Raw genomic sequence first — 13598 nt, forward strand, 5'->3', positions numbered from 1 at the left:
CCCAGAGAACCTGGCTCTCTTCAATGATAATCAATCCTTTCTTCTCCAACTTGCTTTATGGTCATGGTGTTTGGTCCCAGAACTAGAATCCCTAACCAAGAAGTAGGGAAGATGTTTTTCCTCTAAGGACTAGCTTTCTGATAGGTTATGCAATTCCAAGGGGTCAATAATAAACACATGTACATAAGAGCAACTATAAGTGGATTGTGAATATTCATATATGTATATGCATATGTATGTATGTGTGTGTGCACGTGCGCGCACACACGTGCACATGCATTTACATATGTAACGATAAAAACTTAAGAAGAGTCTTCCATCCCTTTTGAAACCAGGAGAACACGGCCCTCTGAATTAGCTAAGCCGGGCTCATAGGGGCTCACAGAGACTGAAATGGCAAGCATGGGGCCTGCATGAGTCTGCAGCAGGTCTTTTCTTTATATGTTATGGCTGTTTGGTGTTTCTGTAGGACCCTTTAACAGTAGGAGCGTGCATGTCTCTGACTCTTTTGCATACTCTTGGAGCTCTTTCCCTACTATTGGGTTATCTTGTCCAGCTTCAATATGAGAGCTTTTGCCCTGTAATGTTGTATCGTGTTCTGTTATCTTTGTGTCCTGTTTAGTTGTTGGAGCCCTGCTCTTTTGTGAAGGGAAAAAAGAGGGAGAATGGAACTAGAGAGAGGAGAAGTGGGGGAGCTGTGAGGAGTGGAAGGAACAGAAACTGCAATCTGGGTTGTTGTATAAAAAAGAATCTATTTTCAATGAAGATGGTGTCAGAGTCAGAGTCGTGGATTTGGGAGAGGATAAAAGGAGTATATGCAGAGTTGGACTAGGTGAAAGGTGGGTTGAAATTATGTAAATATATTACTTGTGTATCAAACTCTCAAAAATAAAAAGGCAGACTAGACAACAAACACTTTCATTTCTAGACAGCCCACAGAGTAGGTCAGATAAAACACTCCCAGTCCCACTGTGTGAGACCTGTTACCCAGTCCCACTTCGTGGGTCCTCTTACCTGGTCCCACTGTGTGGGTCCTCTTACCTGGTCCTACTGTGTGGGTCCTCTTACCTGGTCCCACTGTGTGGGTCCTCTTACCTGGTCCTACTGTGTGGGTCCTCTTACCTGGTCCTACTGTGTGGGTCCTCTTACCTGGTTCCACTGTGTGGGTCCTCTTACCCGGTCCTACTGTATGGGTTCTCTTATTCTCCCCACTGCATTGCTTGGACTTTGGCATGATGCCAATGCCTTTGTAGGTTTGTGTGTGGACCAGGTTTAGCCTTGTGTCAGAGCAGCCAGTGTTCATTCTATGCAAGGGAATCCTGCTCTTCTGTAGTTTAAAATTCAAACTAACCTTGTAAAGAACATTTGTTTTTTCCCAGATGACTCCCAATAGCTTCTGTGATTCTTAAGGTTGAGCTTATCTGCTTTGCCTTTAAGGCAGTGAGCCCGAGTCCGGAAGTGTTTCAGATCACAGGCTTCACCACAGCCTCAGAATGGGAAAGGTATATTTCAAAAGTTGAAGAAGCCTTGAATGCCTGAAAACTGATTGTACACTCTCTGGGAAAACCACAGGAAAAGCCTTCCAGTTTCTGGCTGCACCCGGAGCTGATTCTGTGCCATAGCACTTCCATACCCAAATATCATCAGGAGAGAGCTGGTCTCCCAGAAGTGCTGACAAGCCTGTGAGCACAGGTAGAAATAAAATCCCATCTGGAAACCGAGTTCACGATCTCTGCCCAACATGTCAACCAGACTAGCAAAAGAATGACTTGGATGCAAAGCTGACCATGAGTGCAAAGTCTGTAGTGTGTGTTCCCTGGTCAGGGTTAAATCTCTGTGAAGCCCATCACTGTTTTCAGAGTAGTCTGAGAGGAACACGAGTATCTGAGAAGAAGACCCAGTGGATACTCTTAGTTAAACAGGTAATCTGCCCTTTCTCCCAGAGCTCTCCTACTCTTGAACAGACCTCTCTGACAAATGGCCCAGATCCTTCTGATGTGCAGGAACATGTTAATCTCTGACCTTAGGTTAGTGCAATAGGAGCAATAATAAAATATGAAAGAGCAAGTGTGTTACTTTTATGTACAAAATTATTTTATGTTCTTTCCACTCTGGTATGGTCCTCCCATCCATCTGCTTCATCTCTTCTAAAACAAACAAATTGAAATCCAAATGACCATGAATACAAGATGGGTGCCAGAGTGGACAATAAATATAATTTAAAACATCCCCATGTCATTGATAGCCAAATATTCATAGGTTGGAATTCTTGGTCTGTCACACTGAACTATGAGGTCTTTGCACACTCCTTATCCTCTCTCAGTCCATTTGTTGAAGATGGATAACTTGACCTTGAATGTGAATGGTTGTGGGGAATGACTCCCACCAGAGCCAGAATTTCAACCCACTGCCATCTGGCTCTTAATCTATGGGGTTTTAAATGACCTCATGGGAACTGTATATTCAGTACTCATAACATCTACACAATACAGTTGCCCAAATACGATCTGCCTAATACAACATCAATAGACATATCAATGTGAATGGGAGAAATTGCAGAGGGCCCCACTTAGATGAAGAACTAATGGCTGATAAGGAAAGAGGAATCTCTAGGAACGAGCCTCCCATAGGTTATCTAATCCAAGGTGGTCAGCCTTAAACACACATATGCATGAGAAGAACACTAAATGGACTCAGGACTGTGTGTGTGTGTGTGTGTGTGTGTGTGTGTGTGTGTCTGTCTGTCTGTCTGTCTGTCTGTCTGCCTGCCTGCCTGCCTGCCTGCCTCTGTGTGTGTGTGTGTGTACATGTGTACATGTGTGTGCATTTGAGTGTGTGTGTGCATGTGTGTGTGTGTATGTGTGAGTGTGTGTATGTGAGTGTGTTTGTGCATGTGTGTATGAATATGTTTGGGCATGTGTTAGTATGTGTGTGTTTGTCCATGTGTGAGTGTGTATGTGTGTTATGTAACAGTAACAAATAAAGAAGTCGATACTCTGAGAGGCAGTTGGGAGGTACAGAAGTTGGGAGTAAAAGAGGAGGGGGCAGAAGTGTTGTAAACACAATACCCATGTATGAAATTCTCAAAACATTAAAATAAATTATATAATAAAATAAATACATTTATGAATTGTCTTTATATGACTTTAGGGCTGTAAGAAACAGGAAAAAGAGTAGAATTCCTTATAAAATGTCGTAGACTCCACAAAGAAATAGATGTAGGATTGCATTCGTGTGTCAAAATTAAATGGGGAAAAAAAACCAGAGGGGAAAGATAAAATTTTTCTATCTACCACACACCCCAGGGCCATAATGACACTGGGTCCTACTTGCTCCAGAGGATTGCTTGATGATGGACTAGTGATCAATATGAGCAGAAGGCAGGAAGGATGGTGTCAATCAGTGTCACTTGCACATTAACCCCTGGTTTTTGCCTCTCCCAGGAGAGGAATGCATGCTTGATTTACTCATGTTTTCAATATCCAGACAATAAATACAGAAAGGGGAAACTGAGTCTAACATCACACTGACATTGTTATGCCCTCCCAGTCAGAGCTCAGTACTGTTGCTAGGAACAAGACATTAGAGTAAGACGAATAGTCGTTCATCCCCGTGAAGAATTCTCCTCTCTGCCTGGGACATACTCACTGACGTTAGCATGGTAAGGTCCTTACTATGAGCTTAAAGAGTCAGCAGGAACATCTGAGATTATCTAGCAGTCATATATCCCAGGCAAAGATGCTATGGAGAGTTACGGAGTATAGTACCCACATCTCATCCCACTTGCCCATCTTCAGTAGCAAAGTCCTCTTCATCTTCCCCACATATGCCCCTGCACTGGGATCCTTCTATAGAACTGTTCTAAAGAGATACCTACAAAGGTTCTTTCATATCCTTGAAGCAAGTGGAAGTGATGTTTAGCAAGACTCTCCCACATGATGACTGTCAACAAGATAAAGACCTTGCTGTGTCTTGTTGTGTCTTTGTTGTCTCAGGAGAGCATCTCCCCATCTATGCAGTAGAGCATAGACGAGTCTTCCTCTGACCCCACTCTGTCCTCTGTGTTCAGGCACATGCTGTATCTGCCATGGCTAGTGAGCCCGGTTCAAGGCCAAGGCCATCTGTTACTAGACTTCTTTTCTTACTCCACAGTCAAAAGGATAGTAATTATTACAAACCAAGTAAGTGTGTGGTACAGTGAAGAACACAGAATTTAACAAGTACTGTGCAATATAGGAGGCCAACGCTCAGTACACTGTCTCCAACAATAAATCTGGGTGCACCTGACCTTTTAACTCCTATCAAGATACATCAACCAAAATTTTCCTGAAAACTAATCCCACCCCCGGACTGAGAACATAAAGGACAACACCCCTCTCCCTCACCTGTCCCCCAGACGGCTGAGGACATAGAGGACGACACCCATCTCCCTCACCTGTCACCCAGACGGCTGTCCAACTTGTTTAAGTCACTGACAGGATCCATTCAGGAGGAAATGTATCTTTTGTTATTTTCTAATATGAAATAACAACAACAGTAAAATAGAGTGCAATACTCTTATTCCAGCCAAGGTCTTAGATAAGATTCTATTGGCAGTGCTGAATAATTCGGTCACCTTTCTCAGAGAGCAAAACACAGGCCTGTAGAACACATCAGGATTCCATTATGAGGAATGAAATGTCTACTTTGAACCTGCAAATGGGTAACCAGAAATTTTGTCAGATTTCGGGTGAGGGCAACATTTGTTTCCGCCGTGTTTGCCATGGGTTTTAGTGAGTTGTTACCACTCACTGGGCATCGCTACATCCTGGTTAAATACGTCCATGTAAACAGAAGACATGTTCTATGAAAAAGGTGGGTAGAGTCCCTGTGGTCAGTCACTTGGGCAGCGGCGTGTAATCTGGAAATAGTGAAACCAGAAACCTAAAGCTAGTCTCTGCTCAGTCATCTAATCACCCTCTGCACTTTCCTATTAAACTCAAAGCTAGTTGTTGCTGTTGCAATATTCAATGTAGCTGGCAACACATTCCCAAAGACAGTAAGTAACTTAGCAATATACACTATATAATGGTTGATTTCATACTTAAGACCTATCAGTATTTTATATTACTTTGAAATGAGATTTCTATTTGATGGAAGTATATTCTAATGTAAAGTTATATATCTCTATCATATATATATATATGATATCATATGTATATGATATATATATATATATATATACATACATATATATATATATATATATATATAGAGAGAGAGAGAGAGAGAGAGAGAGAGAACCACTGCAAGTAAATCATTGCTCCTTTTAAAGACCCCAAGTGGTAAGAAGGAGGAGTCTGGATGCTAACGAGGGTACTCATCATGTGATCATCATGTGATCACACCCTCCCGAGAGCTTTAACAGTGATCGACATACAACCCTGACCATGTTGATGAAGAGACCAAGAACTCTGAATATCACCTCCATTTTGCTGTAAGTGGTTTCCTGGAGGGCACTAACCTCCTTTCATTTTCTCTTTTCTCTGACAAACTTGGTCAACGTAGCTGGGTTTCTCTTCATCCACAAGCAACACACACCTTCTCCTACCACCTCTTGGCATAGGTTCTTTTTTTTTATTATTACGTATTTTCCTCAATGACATTTCCAATGCTATCCCAAAATTTCCCCATACCCTCCCCCCCACTTCCCTACCCACCCATTCTCATTGTTTTGGCCCTGGCGTTCCCATGTACTGGGGCATATAAAGTTTGTGTGTCCGATGGGCCTCTCTTTTCAGTGATGGCAGACTAGGCCATCTTTTGATACATATGCAGCTAGAGTCAAGAGCTCCGGGGTACTGGTTAGTTCATAATGTTGTTGCACCTACAGGGTTGCAGATCTCTTTAGCTCCTTGGATACTTTCTTTAGCTCCTCCATTGGGGGCCCTGTGATCCATCCAATAGCTGACTGTGAGCATCCACTTATGTGTTTGCTAGGCCCCTGCCTAGTCTCACAAGAGACAGCTATATCTGGGTCCTTTCAGCAAAATCTTGCCAGTGTATGCAGTGGTGTCAGTGTTTGGAAGCTGATTATGGGGTGGATCCCTAGATAAGGCAGTCTCTAGATGGTCCATCCTTTTGTCGCAGCTCCAAACTTTGTCTCTGTATCTCCTTCCATGGGTGTTTTGTTCCCAATTCTAAGAAGGGGCACAGTGTCCACACTTTGGTCTTCATTCTTCTATTTGGCATAGGTTCTTATCAGGTAGTAAATCTACAGGGGTAAGGTCACCAAGACATAATTGCCAAACTCACTGACCTAATTTGAAAAATACTTTCACATTTGGTGAGTATTTATGTGTGTGCAAGCTTGCTTCCATGCGTGCGTGCGTTCGTGTGTGCGCGCGTGTGTGTGTGTGTGTGTGTGTGTGTGTGTGTGTGTGTGTGTATGTGGTATGTGTGTATGTGTGAGTGTGTGTGTGTGTTGTGTGTGTATGTGTGGTGTGTGTTTGTGTATGTGTGTGGCGTATGTGTGGTGTGTGTGTATTTGTGGATGTGTGTGTGTGGTGTGCTGTGGTGTGTGTGATATATGTGTGGTGTGGTATTCATGTGGTGTGGGGGGAGGGAGCTGTGTATGTGGTGTGTGTGAGGTGTGTGTGTGTGTGTGTGTGTGTGTGTGTGTGTGGTGTGGTGTGTATGTGTTCTGTGTATATGTGAGTGTGTGTGTGGTGTGTGTGTGTGTATGTGGTGTGTGGTATGTGTGTGTGGTGTGTGTGTATGTGTTCTGTGTATATGTGAGTGTGTGTGTGGTGTGTGTACGTGGTGTGTGGTATGTGTGTGTGGTGTGTGGTGTATGGTGTATGTGTGTGTGGTGTGTAGTGTGTGTGTATGTGTGAGTGTGGTGTGTGTTTGTGTATGTGTGTGGTATATTTGTGGATGTGTGTGTGTGTGTGTGTATGTGTATGTGTGGTGTATGTATGGTGTGTGTGTGTATTTGTGGATGTATGTGTGTGTGTATGTGTGATGTATATGTGTGAGTGTGTGTGTGTGGTATGTATGTGTGAGTGTGTGTGTGTGTGTGTGTATGTGTGTGTGTGTGTGTGTGTGTGGTATGGTGTGTGTGTGTGGTGTGGTGTGTATGTTTTCTGTGTATGTGAGTTTGTATGTGGGGTGTGTGTGTGTATGTGTGTGTGTGTGTGTGTGTGTGTGTGTGTGTGTGTGTGCTGTGTGTGTGAGAGAGAGAGGGGGGAGAAAGATGCACATGCATGCAGACCACCCACAGCACAGAACGTGGAGATCAGAGAACAACCTGTGGAGCCGGTTCTCCTTTTCTACAGCATGAGACCCAGCGTTACCTGAGGTGCTCAGTCTTGGCAGCAAGCACCTTTACCTGCTAAGACATTTATCAGTTCCCCTGGCCTAAGTGTCCATTCTACAGCGTGTGGCACTTCACCTTTACCTGCTAAGACATTTATCAGTTCCCCTGGCCTAAGTGTCCATTCTACAGTGTGTGGCACTTCACCTTTACCTGCTAAGACTTTTATCAGTTCCCCTGACCTAAGTGTCCATTCTACAGTGTGTGGCACTTCACCTTTACCTGCTAAGACATTTATCAATCAGAACCCCTGACCTAAGTGTCCATTCTACAGTGCGTGGCACTTTTGACTAACTGTATCTATCTCAAAATTATTTCCTTTTTCTCAAGCTGGGGTTTGGAATGGTCCCCTAAGATCCATCCAATAGAAGCTTGGTTCCAAGCATGGCCTGCTTGGGAAATGGTGAAATCTTCACGAGATGAAATCCAGAGAAGGTTTCCTGGGCCTTGGCAGTGTGTCCTTAAAGAGAGAAGGGAGCCAGCCTCTGTCTTGTTTTCCTTTCTTTCTCTAAATATGCTAGGCAGGAGGCAAATGACTTTTGACATATGCTGCTCTGCCAGAGGCCAACACCAACAAAGCCAGCCGGCCATGGGGCGTACCTCACAGGGCAGACATAAAGATGGAAGGAAGTGGTTTCTGATCTAAAAATCTCCAAGCCCTGTTGGCTGTTCCTAACACTTGGTGTCTGGGTCATCAACAATGTAGTCTAGGAGGGAGACTGCCATGATACCACTGCCCTTTGCAGCTCAGTTCAATTTGCATTTGAAATTAACAGTCAGTGGCAATTCAGTAAGAAAAAGACCAATCCATTTTAAGAGAGTTGCAGAGGAGAAAGAGCTTTAAACTTTGGATTACCCATGAATCCATTTCCATAAGGACACGTAGATCCATTTCCAAGTGGCAGGCAAGGACACGCTGGGTGCCAGCAGGCAGACACAGCAATAAGAAGAGAGGAAACCCAAAGGTCATAAGCAGTCATCCAACCCAAGGGTGCAGACACCACTAACAACATGGAAGCCATCCTTAAATATGAATGCAGTATCAATGGATAATAAGATATCTACTACAGGGATCACTACCGTAGCATCTTGCTTATAAATACCTGAGAATAGAAGCAGACTGTCAACAAGCCTAGTAATAAATCATTGCCACTTGCAAATAACTATTTTCATGCCTCTGGAATAATATATAGCTTGTATTACTCACAAGGAAAGGACACAAGTTAACCTTATGTTCTTTTGAATATTAAATATCAGAGTACATTAGACTATTTCATTTAAGAAGTATATGTGATTAAAATGATGGCTATTCATAATTACTACCAGAGGGAACAGTTTCTGTCTAAAAGTATTTCCTGAACTAAATCAACCTGTGTTTATCAGCAGTGTGTGTCTTTAAAAAGACTATATATGAATTTGTAATGCTATAGAAAACAAAAAAATAAAATAAAATATGGCCTATTAACATAATTTTTTAAATGTCAAAAGTGAAAGATTTCCCATGTAGTTGGATGAAGCAAGCCGATGAGGAAGGAACAGACATGAGCTGAAGGAAGTAACACAGAAGGCCAACAGGTTGCCTTGGAAACCAGCCATATACTTTTAAGAAAGTCCAGGGTCTGTATATTCCAATCTGATAGAATTAGAAGAATAATGAGGTGGGTGCATCTCCAACACTATTGCTGAAGTTCTGCAGTCCTGTGTTCAGCCCATTCTGTGAACATGGGTGTGGTGACTTGACCCAGCAGGAGCCAGTCCTCAGGCCCACCTTCCCATACCCAGCCATTTCCATAGCTCTAAGGTTGCTTCTGCCTTCTCACCTCACCTGGCATCAGGAGCTCTCTTCAGATCTTTTCCCTTGACCTCCTCACTAGCCTGTTGCCCCCTAGCCTCCGCATATGTGACACCTTTCCACAAAGCAGTTGGCTGGTTCAGCTTTTACTGCAATTGTTGTGTGCAATGGAGATAAAAGGATCAAAAGAACTTAGCTGAGTCTAATACTCACTGATTCCATTTTAAACAAGTCCAGGCACATGGCACACATCAAGTAAAAGACATCAGGATCTCTAGATGTTAGGGTTTCTAAAGATTGTCAGTCTCCTCCAACATGGCCCCATGGGCACTGATGTATGTTCTATGTCCATGAGGAAATATCTTTAAGACCTAAACCAATATAAGCATCAAAGTGTTTGGAGCTTAGTCATTATAGGGTTGACATTTTAAATGAAAAACAAAATTAAAAAAAAAAACATCTCAGATAACCCAAACCAAAATATTATGTTCCTTGAAACAGCTATTTATACATTGTTCTTGTATAGTAAGTTTAGCAAGAAAAATTAACGTAGTGATTTACAGTTTCCACACGAGAGAGTATGGGGTTGAAACCAATCTCTGCTTGGTTTCCTATTCCTCTGCACTTTAATTCACCTTGCATAAGCAAACACTGACCTCATCCAACAAAAGTGATTAAAACCAACGTGTCTCAGCATCTAGGTTATGTCCTATATAGAGGCTAATCTGACCCAGTTACAAGTCTGGAGTAAAAACAAGCTTCTTGGTCTAGAATACTGCACAGTTCCCATAAGGGGGGAAATGCCAATGATAAATCACCAATGACACACTGCAGAACATATTTCCTAAAACCAAGAATCCGAGTCATTAAAGGATCTTGATGGCATCTTTGACTTTTAAGTGGTCCTATTCATCTGCATGTCCAGATCATTTGATCCTGTGGAAAAATCATTCAATTACAAACATGACTGAGAATAAGAAAGTAGCAGAACCTGCATGGAAATCTATCCTCAGATGTGCTCTCTGTCCTCAACACTGGCATGTGTGCAGTCACTGCAAACAGCAAAATAATGCTGGGGAGGTTGAAACATTGGAATGGAAGCAGTTTTAAGGTCCTGGATTTTCTTTCCAGAAACTGTTTCCTGGTGCTAGAGAGAATGGTCAGTTGTTAAAAACACTTTCTGCTCTTTCAAAGGACCTTGATTCAATTTCCAGCATCCATACGGTATCTTTTGACCTGTGTAGAAGCACATTTATGTGCTTATGTGCACATAGGGCGCGCGCGCACACACACACACACACACACACACACACACATATATATATAAACTAAAATGAATACATAGTTTTTAAAAACATTCTCTATGACCTTAAAGAATACAACATCAAAACAAGCAAGAATAAGTGCTATTGTTATCCTAGTTTGCATTTCTGTTGCTGTGATAAAACACTGACCAGATCCAACTTGTGGGAAGAAATGGGTTTTTTGGCTTACATTACCATGTCTCAGACCACCAAAAAGGAAGTCAGAACAGGGACTCAAGGAAGGAACCAGGAACAGAGGCCATGGAAGAACACTGATGACTAACTGGCATCCAGACTCACAAACTGGCTCCTTCTTATATACCCTAGGCCCACCTAGGGATGGCAACTCCAACTGTGGACAGGGCCATCCTATGTCAATTGCCAATCAAGAAAATGCCTGGCGGACATGCCCAAACGCCAATATGAGAGAGGAAATTCTTCAGTTGGAAGTCTCTCTTCCCAGGTATGTCATGTTGACAATGAACTTTAGCCATCACAGGAATTATTTTTTCTGTTCACTTGTATCAATGTCCACATCTCTATGACTTCAAAATGAGTGGCCCTGTGACCAACTTGGAATTAAAAGAAAATCTAAAGTATTAGGGAAACTTCAAGCCCCTGACATTTATGAGGCACTGTGTAGTCTGTGGCTGCTAAATGCAAGCAATTAACATGCATACTGTAGTGATGTCTTGAAAATTAAACAATGAGAGCCCACACATTCTTGGGGCCCTGGAGACAACAATTTATACAGACATAACTTATCTTTAGCTTTTGTCATGTCCTATGTTAGAATTCAATCTAAAATATGTGCTCTTTCATCGAGTATCTGGAAGCATATTAGGCAAATGATGCTGTCAGTGGCAACAAACGCTTACACGTAACACAAAATATATGTAGCCCCAAACCTCATGTCCATAGGATGCATTTTCTAGAATGTTCATGGTTTAATTTAAAAGTGTGATGAGAAGAGAAAAATGTGTAAGAGTCAAGCATTAAAATTATATTTATTTGTAAGTTGGCCTTGGAAAGTGTCATTTTTTTATATTATCTGACTTGAAGGTTTTGACACGTTTATAAGATTCTTCTTATATGCTAAAGACACTGTCTTTGAATAATGCTGTGAACTATGGCGGAAATTACCCAAAGCTTCTTCTACTTGATTTACATAATGCAGAACCTTGAATGGTAAATCATGAGTTGCATATTTATATGTTTTGTACATTTCTACCTAAATGCAAATATTTTCTTTTTAAATAAAAGATAACAAGCCATTTATCACAATGATAAAAAAGTACACCAAAGTAGAGATTTTTTTTTCTAATATGTTACAAGAGTTCTCTAAAATAAAATGGCTCTCTTTGATTTCTACTTATTAAGAACTCATGACAGTCAAACTTAAACAAACAAAACCAGGAACAAACAAACAACATAAAAATTTACATGGAATTTTAGCTTAATCCACTCTTATTTTTTATAGAGTATATTTCAAATGGGAGGAGAATATGAAACTAAATTCAATAATATATCTTAACTCTAAAAAGTTAGATGTCATTGCAGCAAATCAGTTAAAATGTTAACATGTTTCTCCTAAAATATAAATGCCACTAATATATACTGCTAACAGGATCTTATCTATAATAAATATATTTATAAACCATTAAATCTGCATTTTATGAGTATGTTAACAACCATGGAGACACAATGTGTTTACTTTTAGCCAACCTTTTTAAATAGCCTATCCTTTTAGCCTATCTCTGCCTTTGTAACTGCCAAAGGTGGGGGGGGGGGTGCATGACTTTGAAGAAAGATCCTGACTGTAGTCATTGGGTAATAGCAATTGCATTGAAATTAAAAATGTTTTTTTAGAGATTCAGTTATAATCTTCAGAATCAGCAATCACTTTAAACCAACTTTCATACTTTGCATTAAGGTGCACACATGGCTTTTTCAGAATCAGAGAAATTATTCATTAAACTAAGGAAATACACATGTATTGTTTTCTATACATAATCATTTAGTTCACTTAACTTAAACCAAGTATGCTAACACTTTCAATTTAAATTCATATATTTTTTTAAAACCATCTACTGTGAAATTATTATATCCTACTGGCAGAAGTAATTTGCCATGTCTCTACTACCAAGAAATGAATGCATGTTACCAGGGCATCACCAGGAATAAATTCTGTTGCACTAAGAAATACAAGTATTTCTGCTTACTTTTTTATTGAGAAGAGGAATGGTTTTAAAAAGTTATGATTTTATAGTGTTAGCAAATTCTACTTTATCCAAAAATATAAGTATCATCTTAGAGTAATTCGTAGTATCATAAAAGATTTACACTCGACATTTCCATTATGACGATAAAAAAATTCTATGTTGAGAATGAATTCAGATGAAGAGAAAGAGAAACACTTGATGTATTTGGACAGTTCCTCTGAGGTAGGGAATTCCATTCCACTGAGGTAGGGATTCCACTCCACTGAGAGTGCAGACTCTCTTTCAAATACTGAGTTGACCAAATTAAAATCACAAGGCATGTCAGTGAGGGCTTACAGTCAAGGGAGCATGTAAAGTCAAATTTCATCATGACCCTTAACTGTAAATTATCAAAATCTATGGTATATGTTTACTAGAAGTAGAATTATCTATTATTTCCTTATCTTAATGTTTCGTGCAACGATCCCATCAGGATAAATAACAATGCAATGTATACATTAGTCATTCACTGTTAGTTTCTATCATTTTTCTTCCTAGGAATGAATTACGGGCATATTTAAAACATACATAGATAACTTAAATGTTGATTTATCCAGTAAAATAAAATTTTCATCAATGTGATCAACTGACTATTTTTGATGGCAGTCTAGGTTTCTGATCATAAAAAAGGAAAGAAAGATAGAAAACCCACAAGCAAGGCCAGATTAAGTTTGGATAAACTGTAAGGCGTGGCTTATAGGTCAGCTCTTCTGGCTTCAAATAAGAGCCCTGAGTTAAGCATCACACTCCTTTGATCTGTATGACCCTTGACCCCTCCTCCATAGAAAGCAAGAGGAGGAGGCCCTCTGGCTCTGGAGGTTGGGGAAGTCAGAAAGGGAAGAAAAGTTATGTGTCTAATTTCTTTTGAAACAACTGTACAATTTTCT

At 40.8% G+C, this 13598-nt stretch overlaps 1 protein-coding gene across 3 annotated transcripts in view; it reads right to left on the bottom strand.

The window, feature by feature from the left end:
• The window catches only part of Fam155a (family with sequence similarity 155, member A), a 567324-nt gene that overhangs the window by 549498 nt on the left and 4228 nt on the right, over positions 1-13598 (bottom strand). The window lies entirely within an intron of this gene.

This window comes from Mus musculus, chromosome 8 (assembly GCF_000001635.26).
Source record: "Mus musculus strain C57BL/6J chromosome 8, GRCm38.p6 C57BL/6J".
Taxonomy (NCBI): domain Eukaryota; kingdom Metazoa; phylum Chordata; class Mammalia; order Rodentia; family Muridae; genus Mus; species Mus musculus.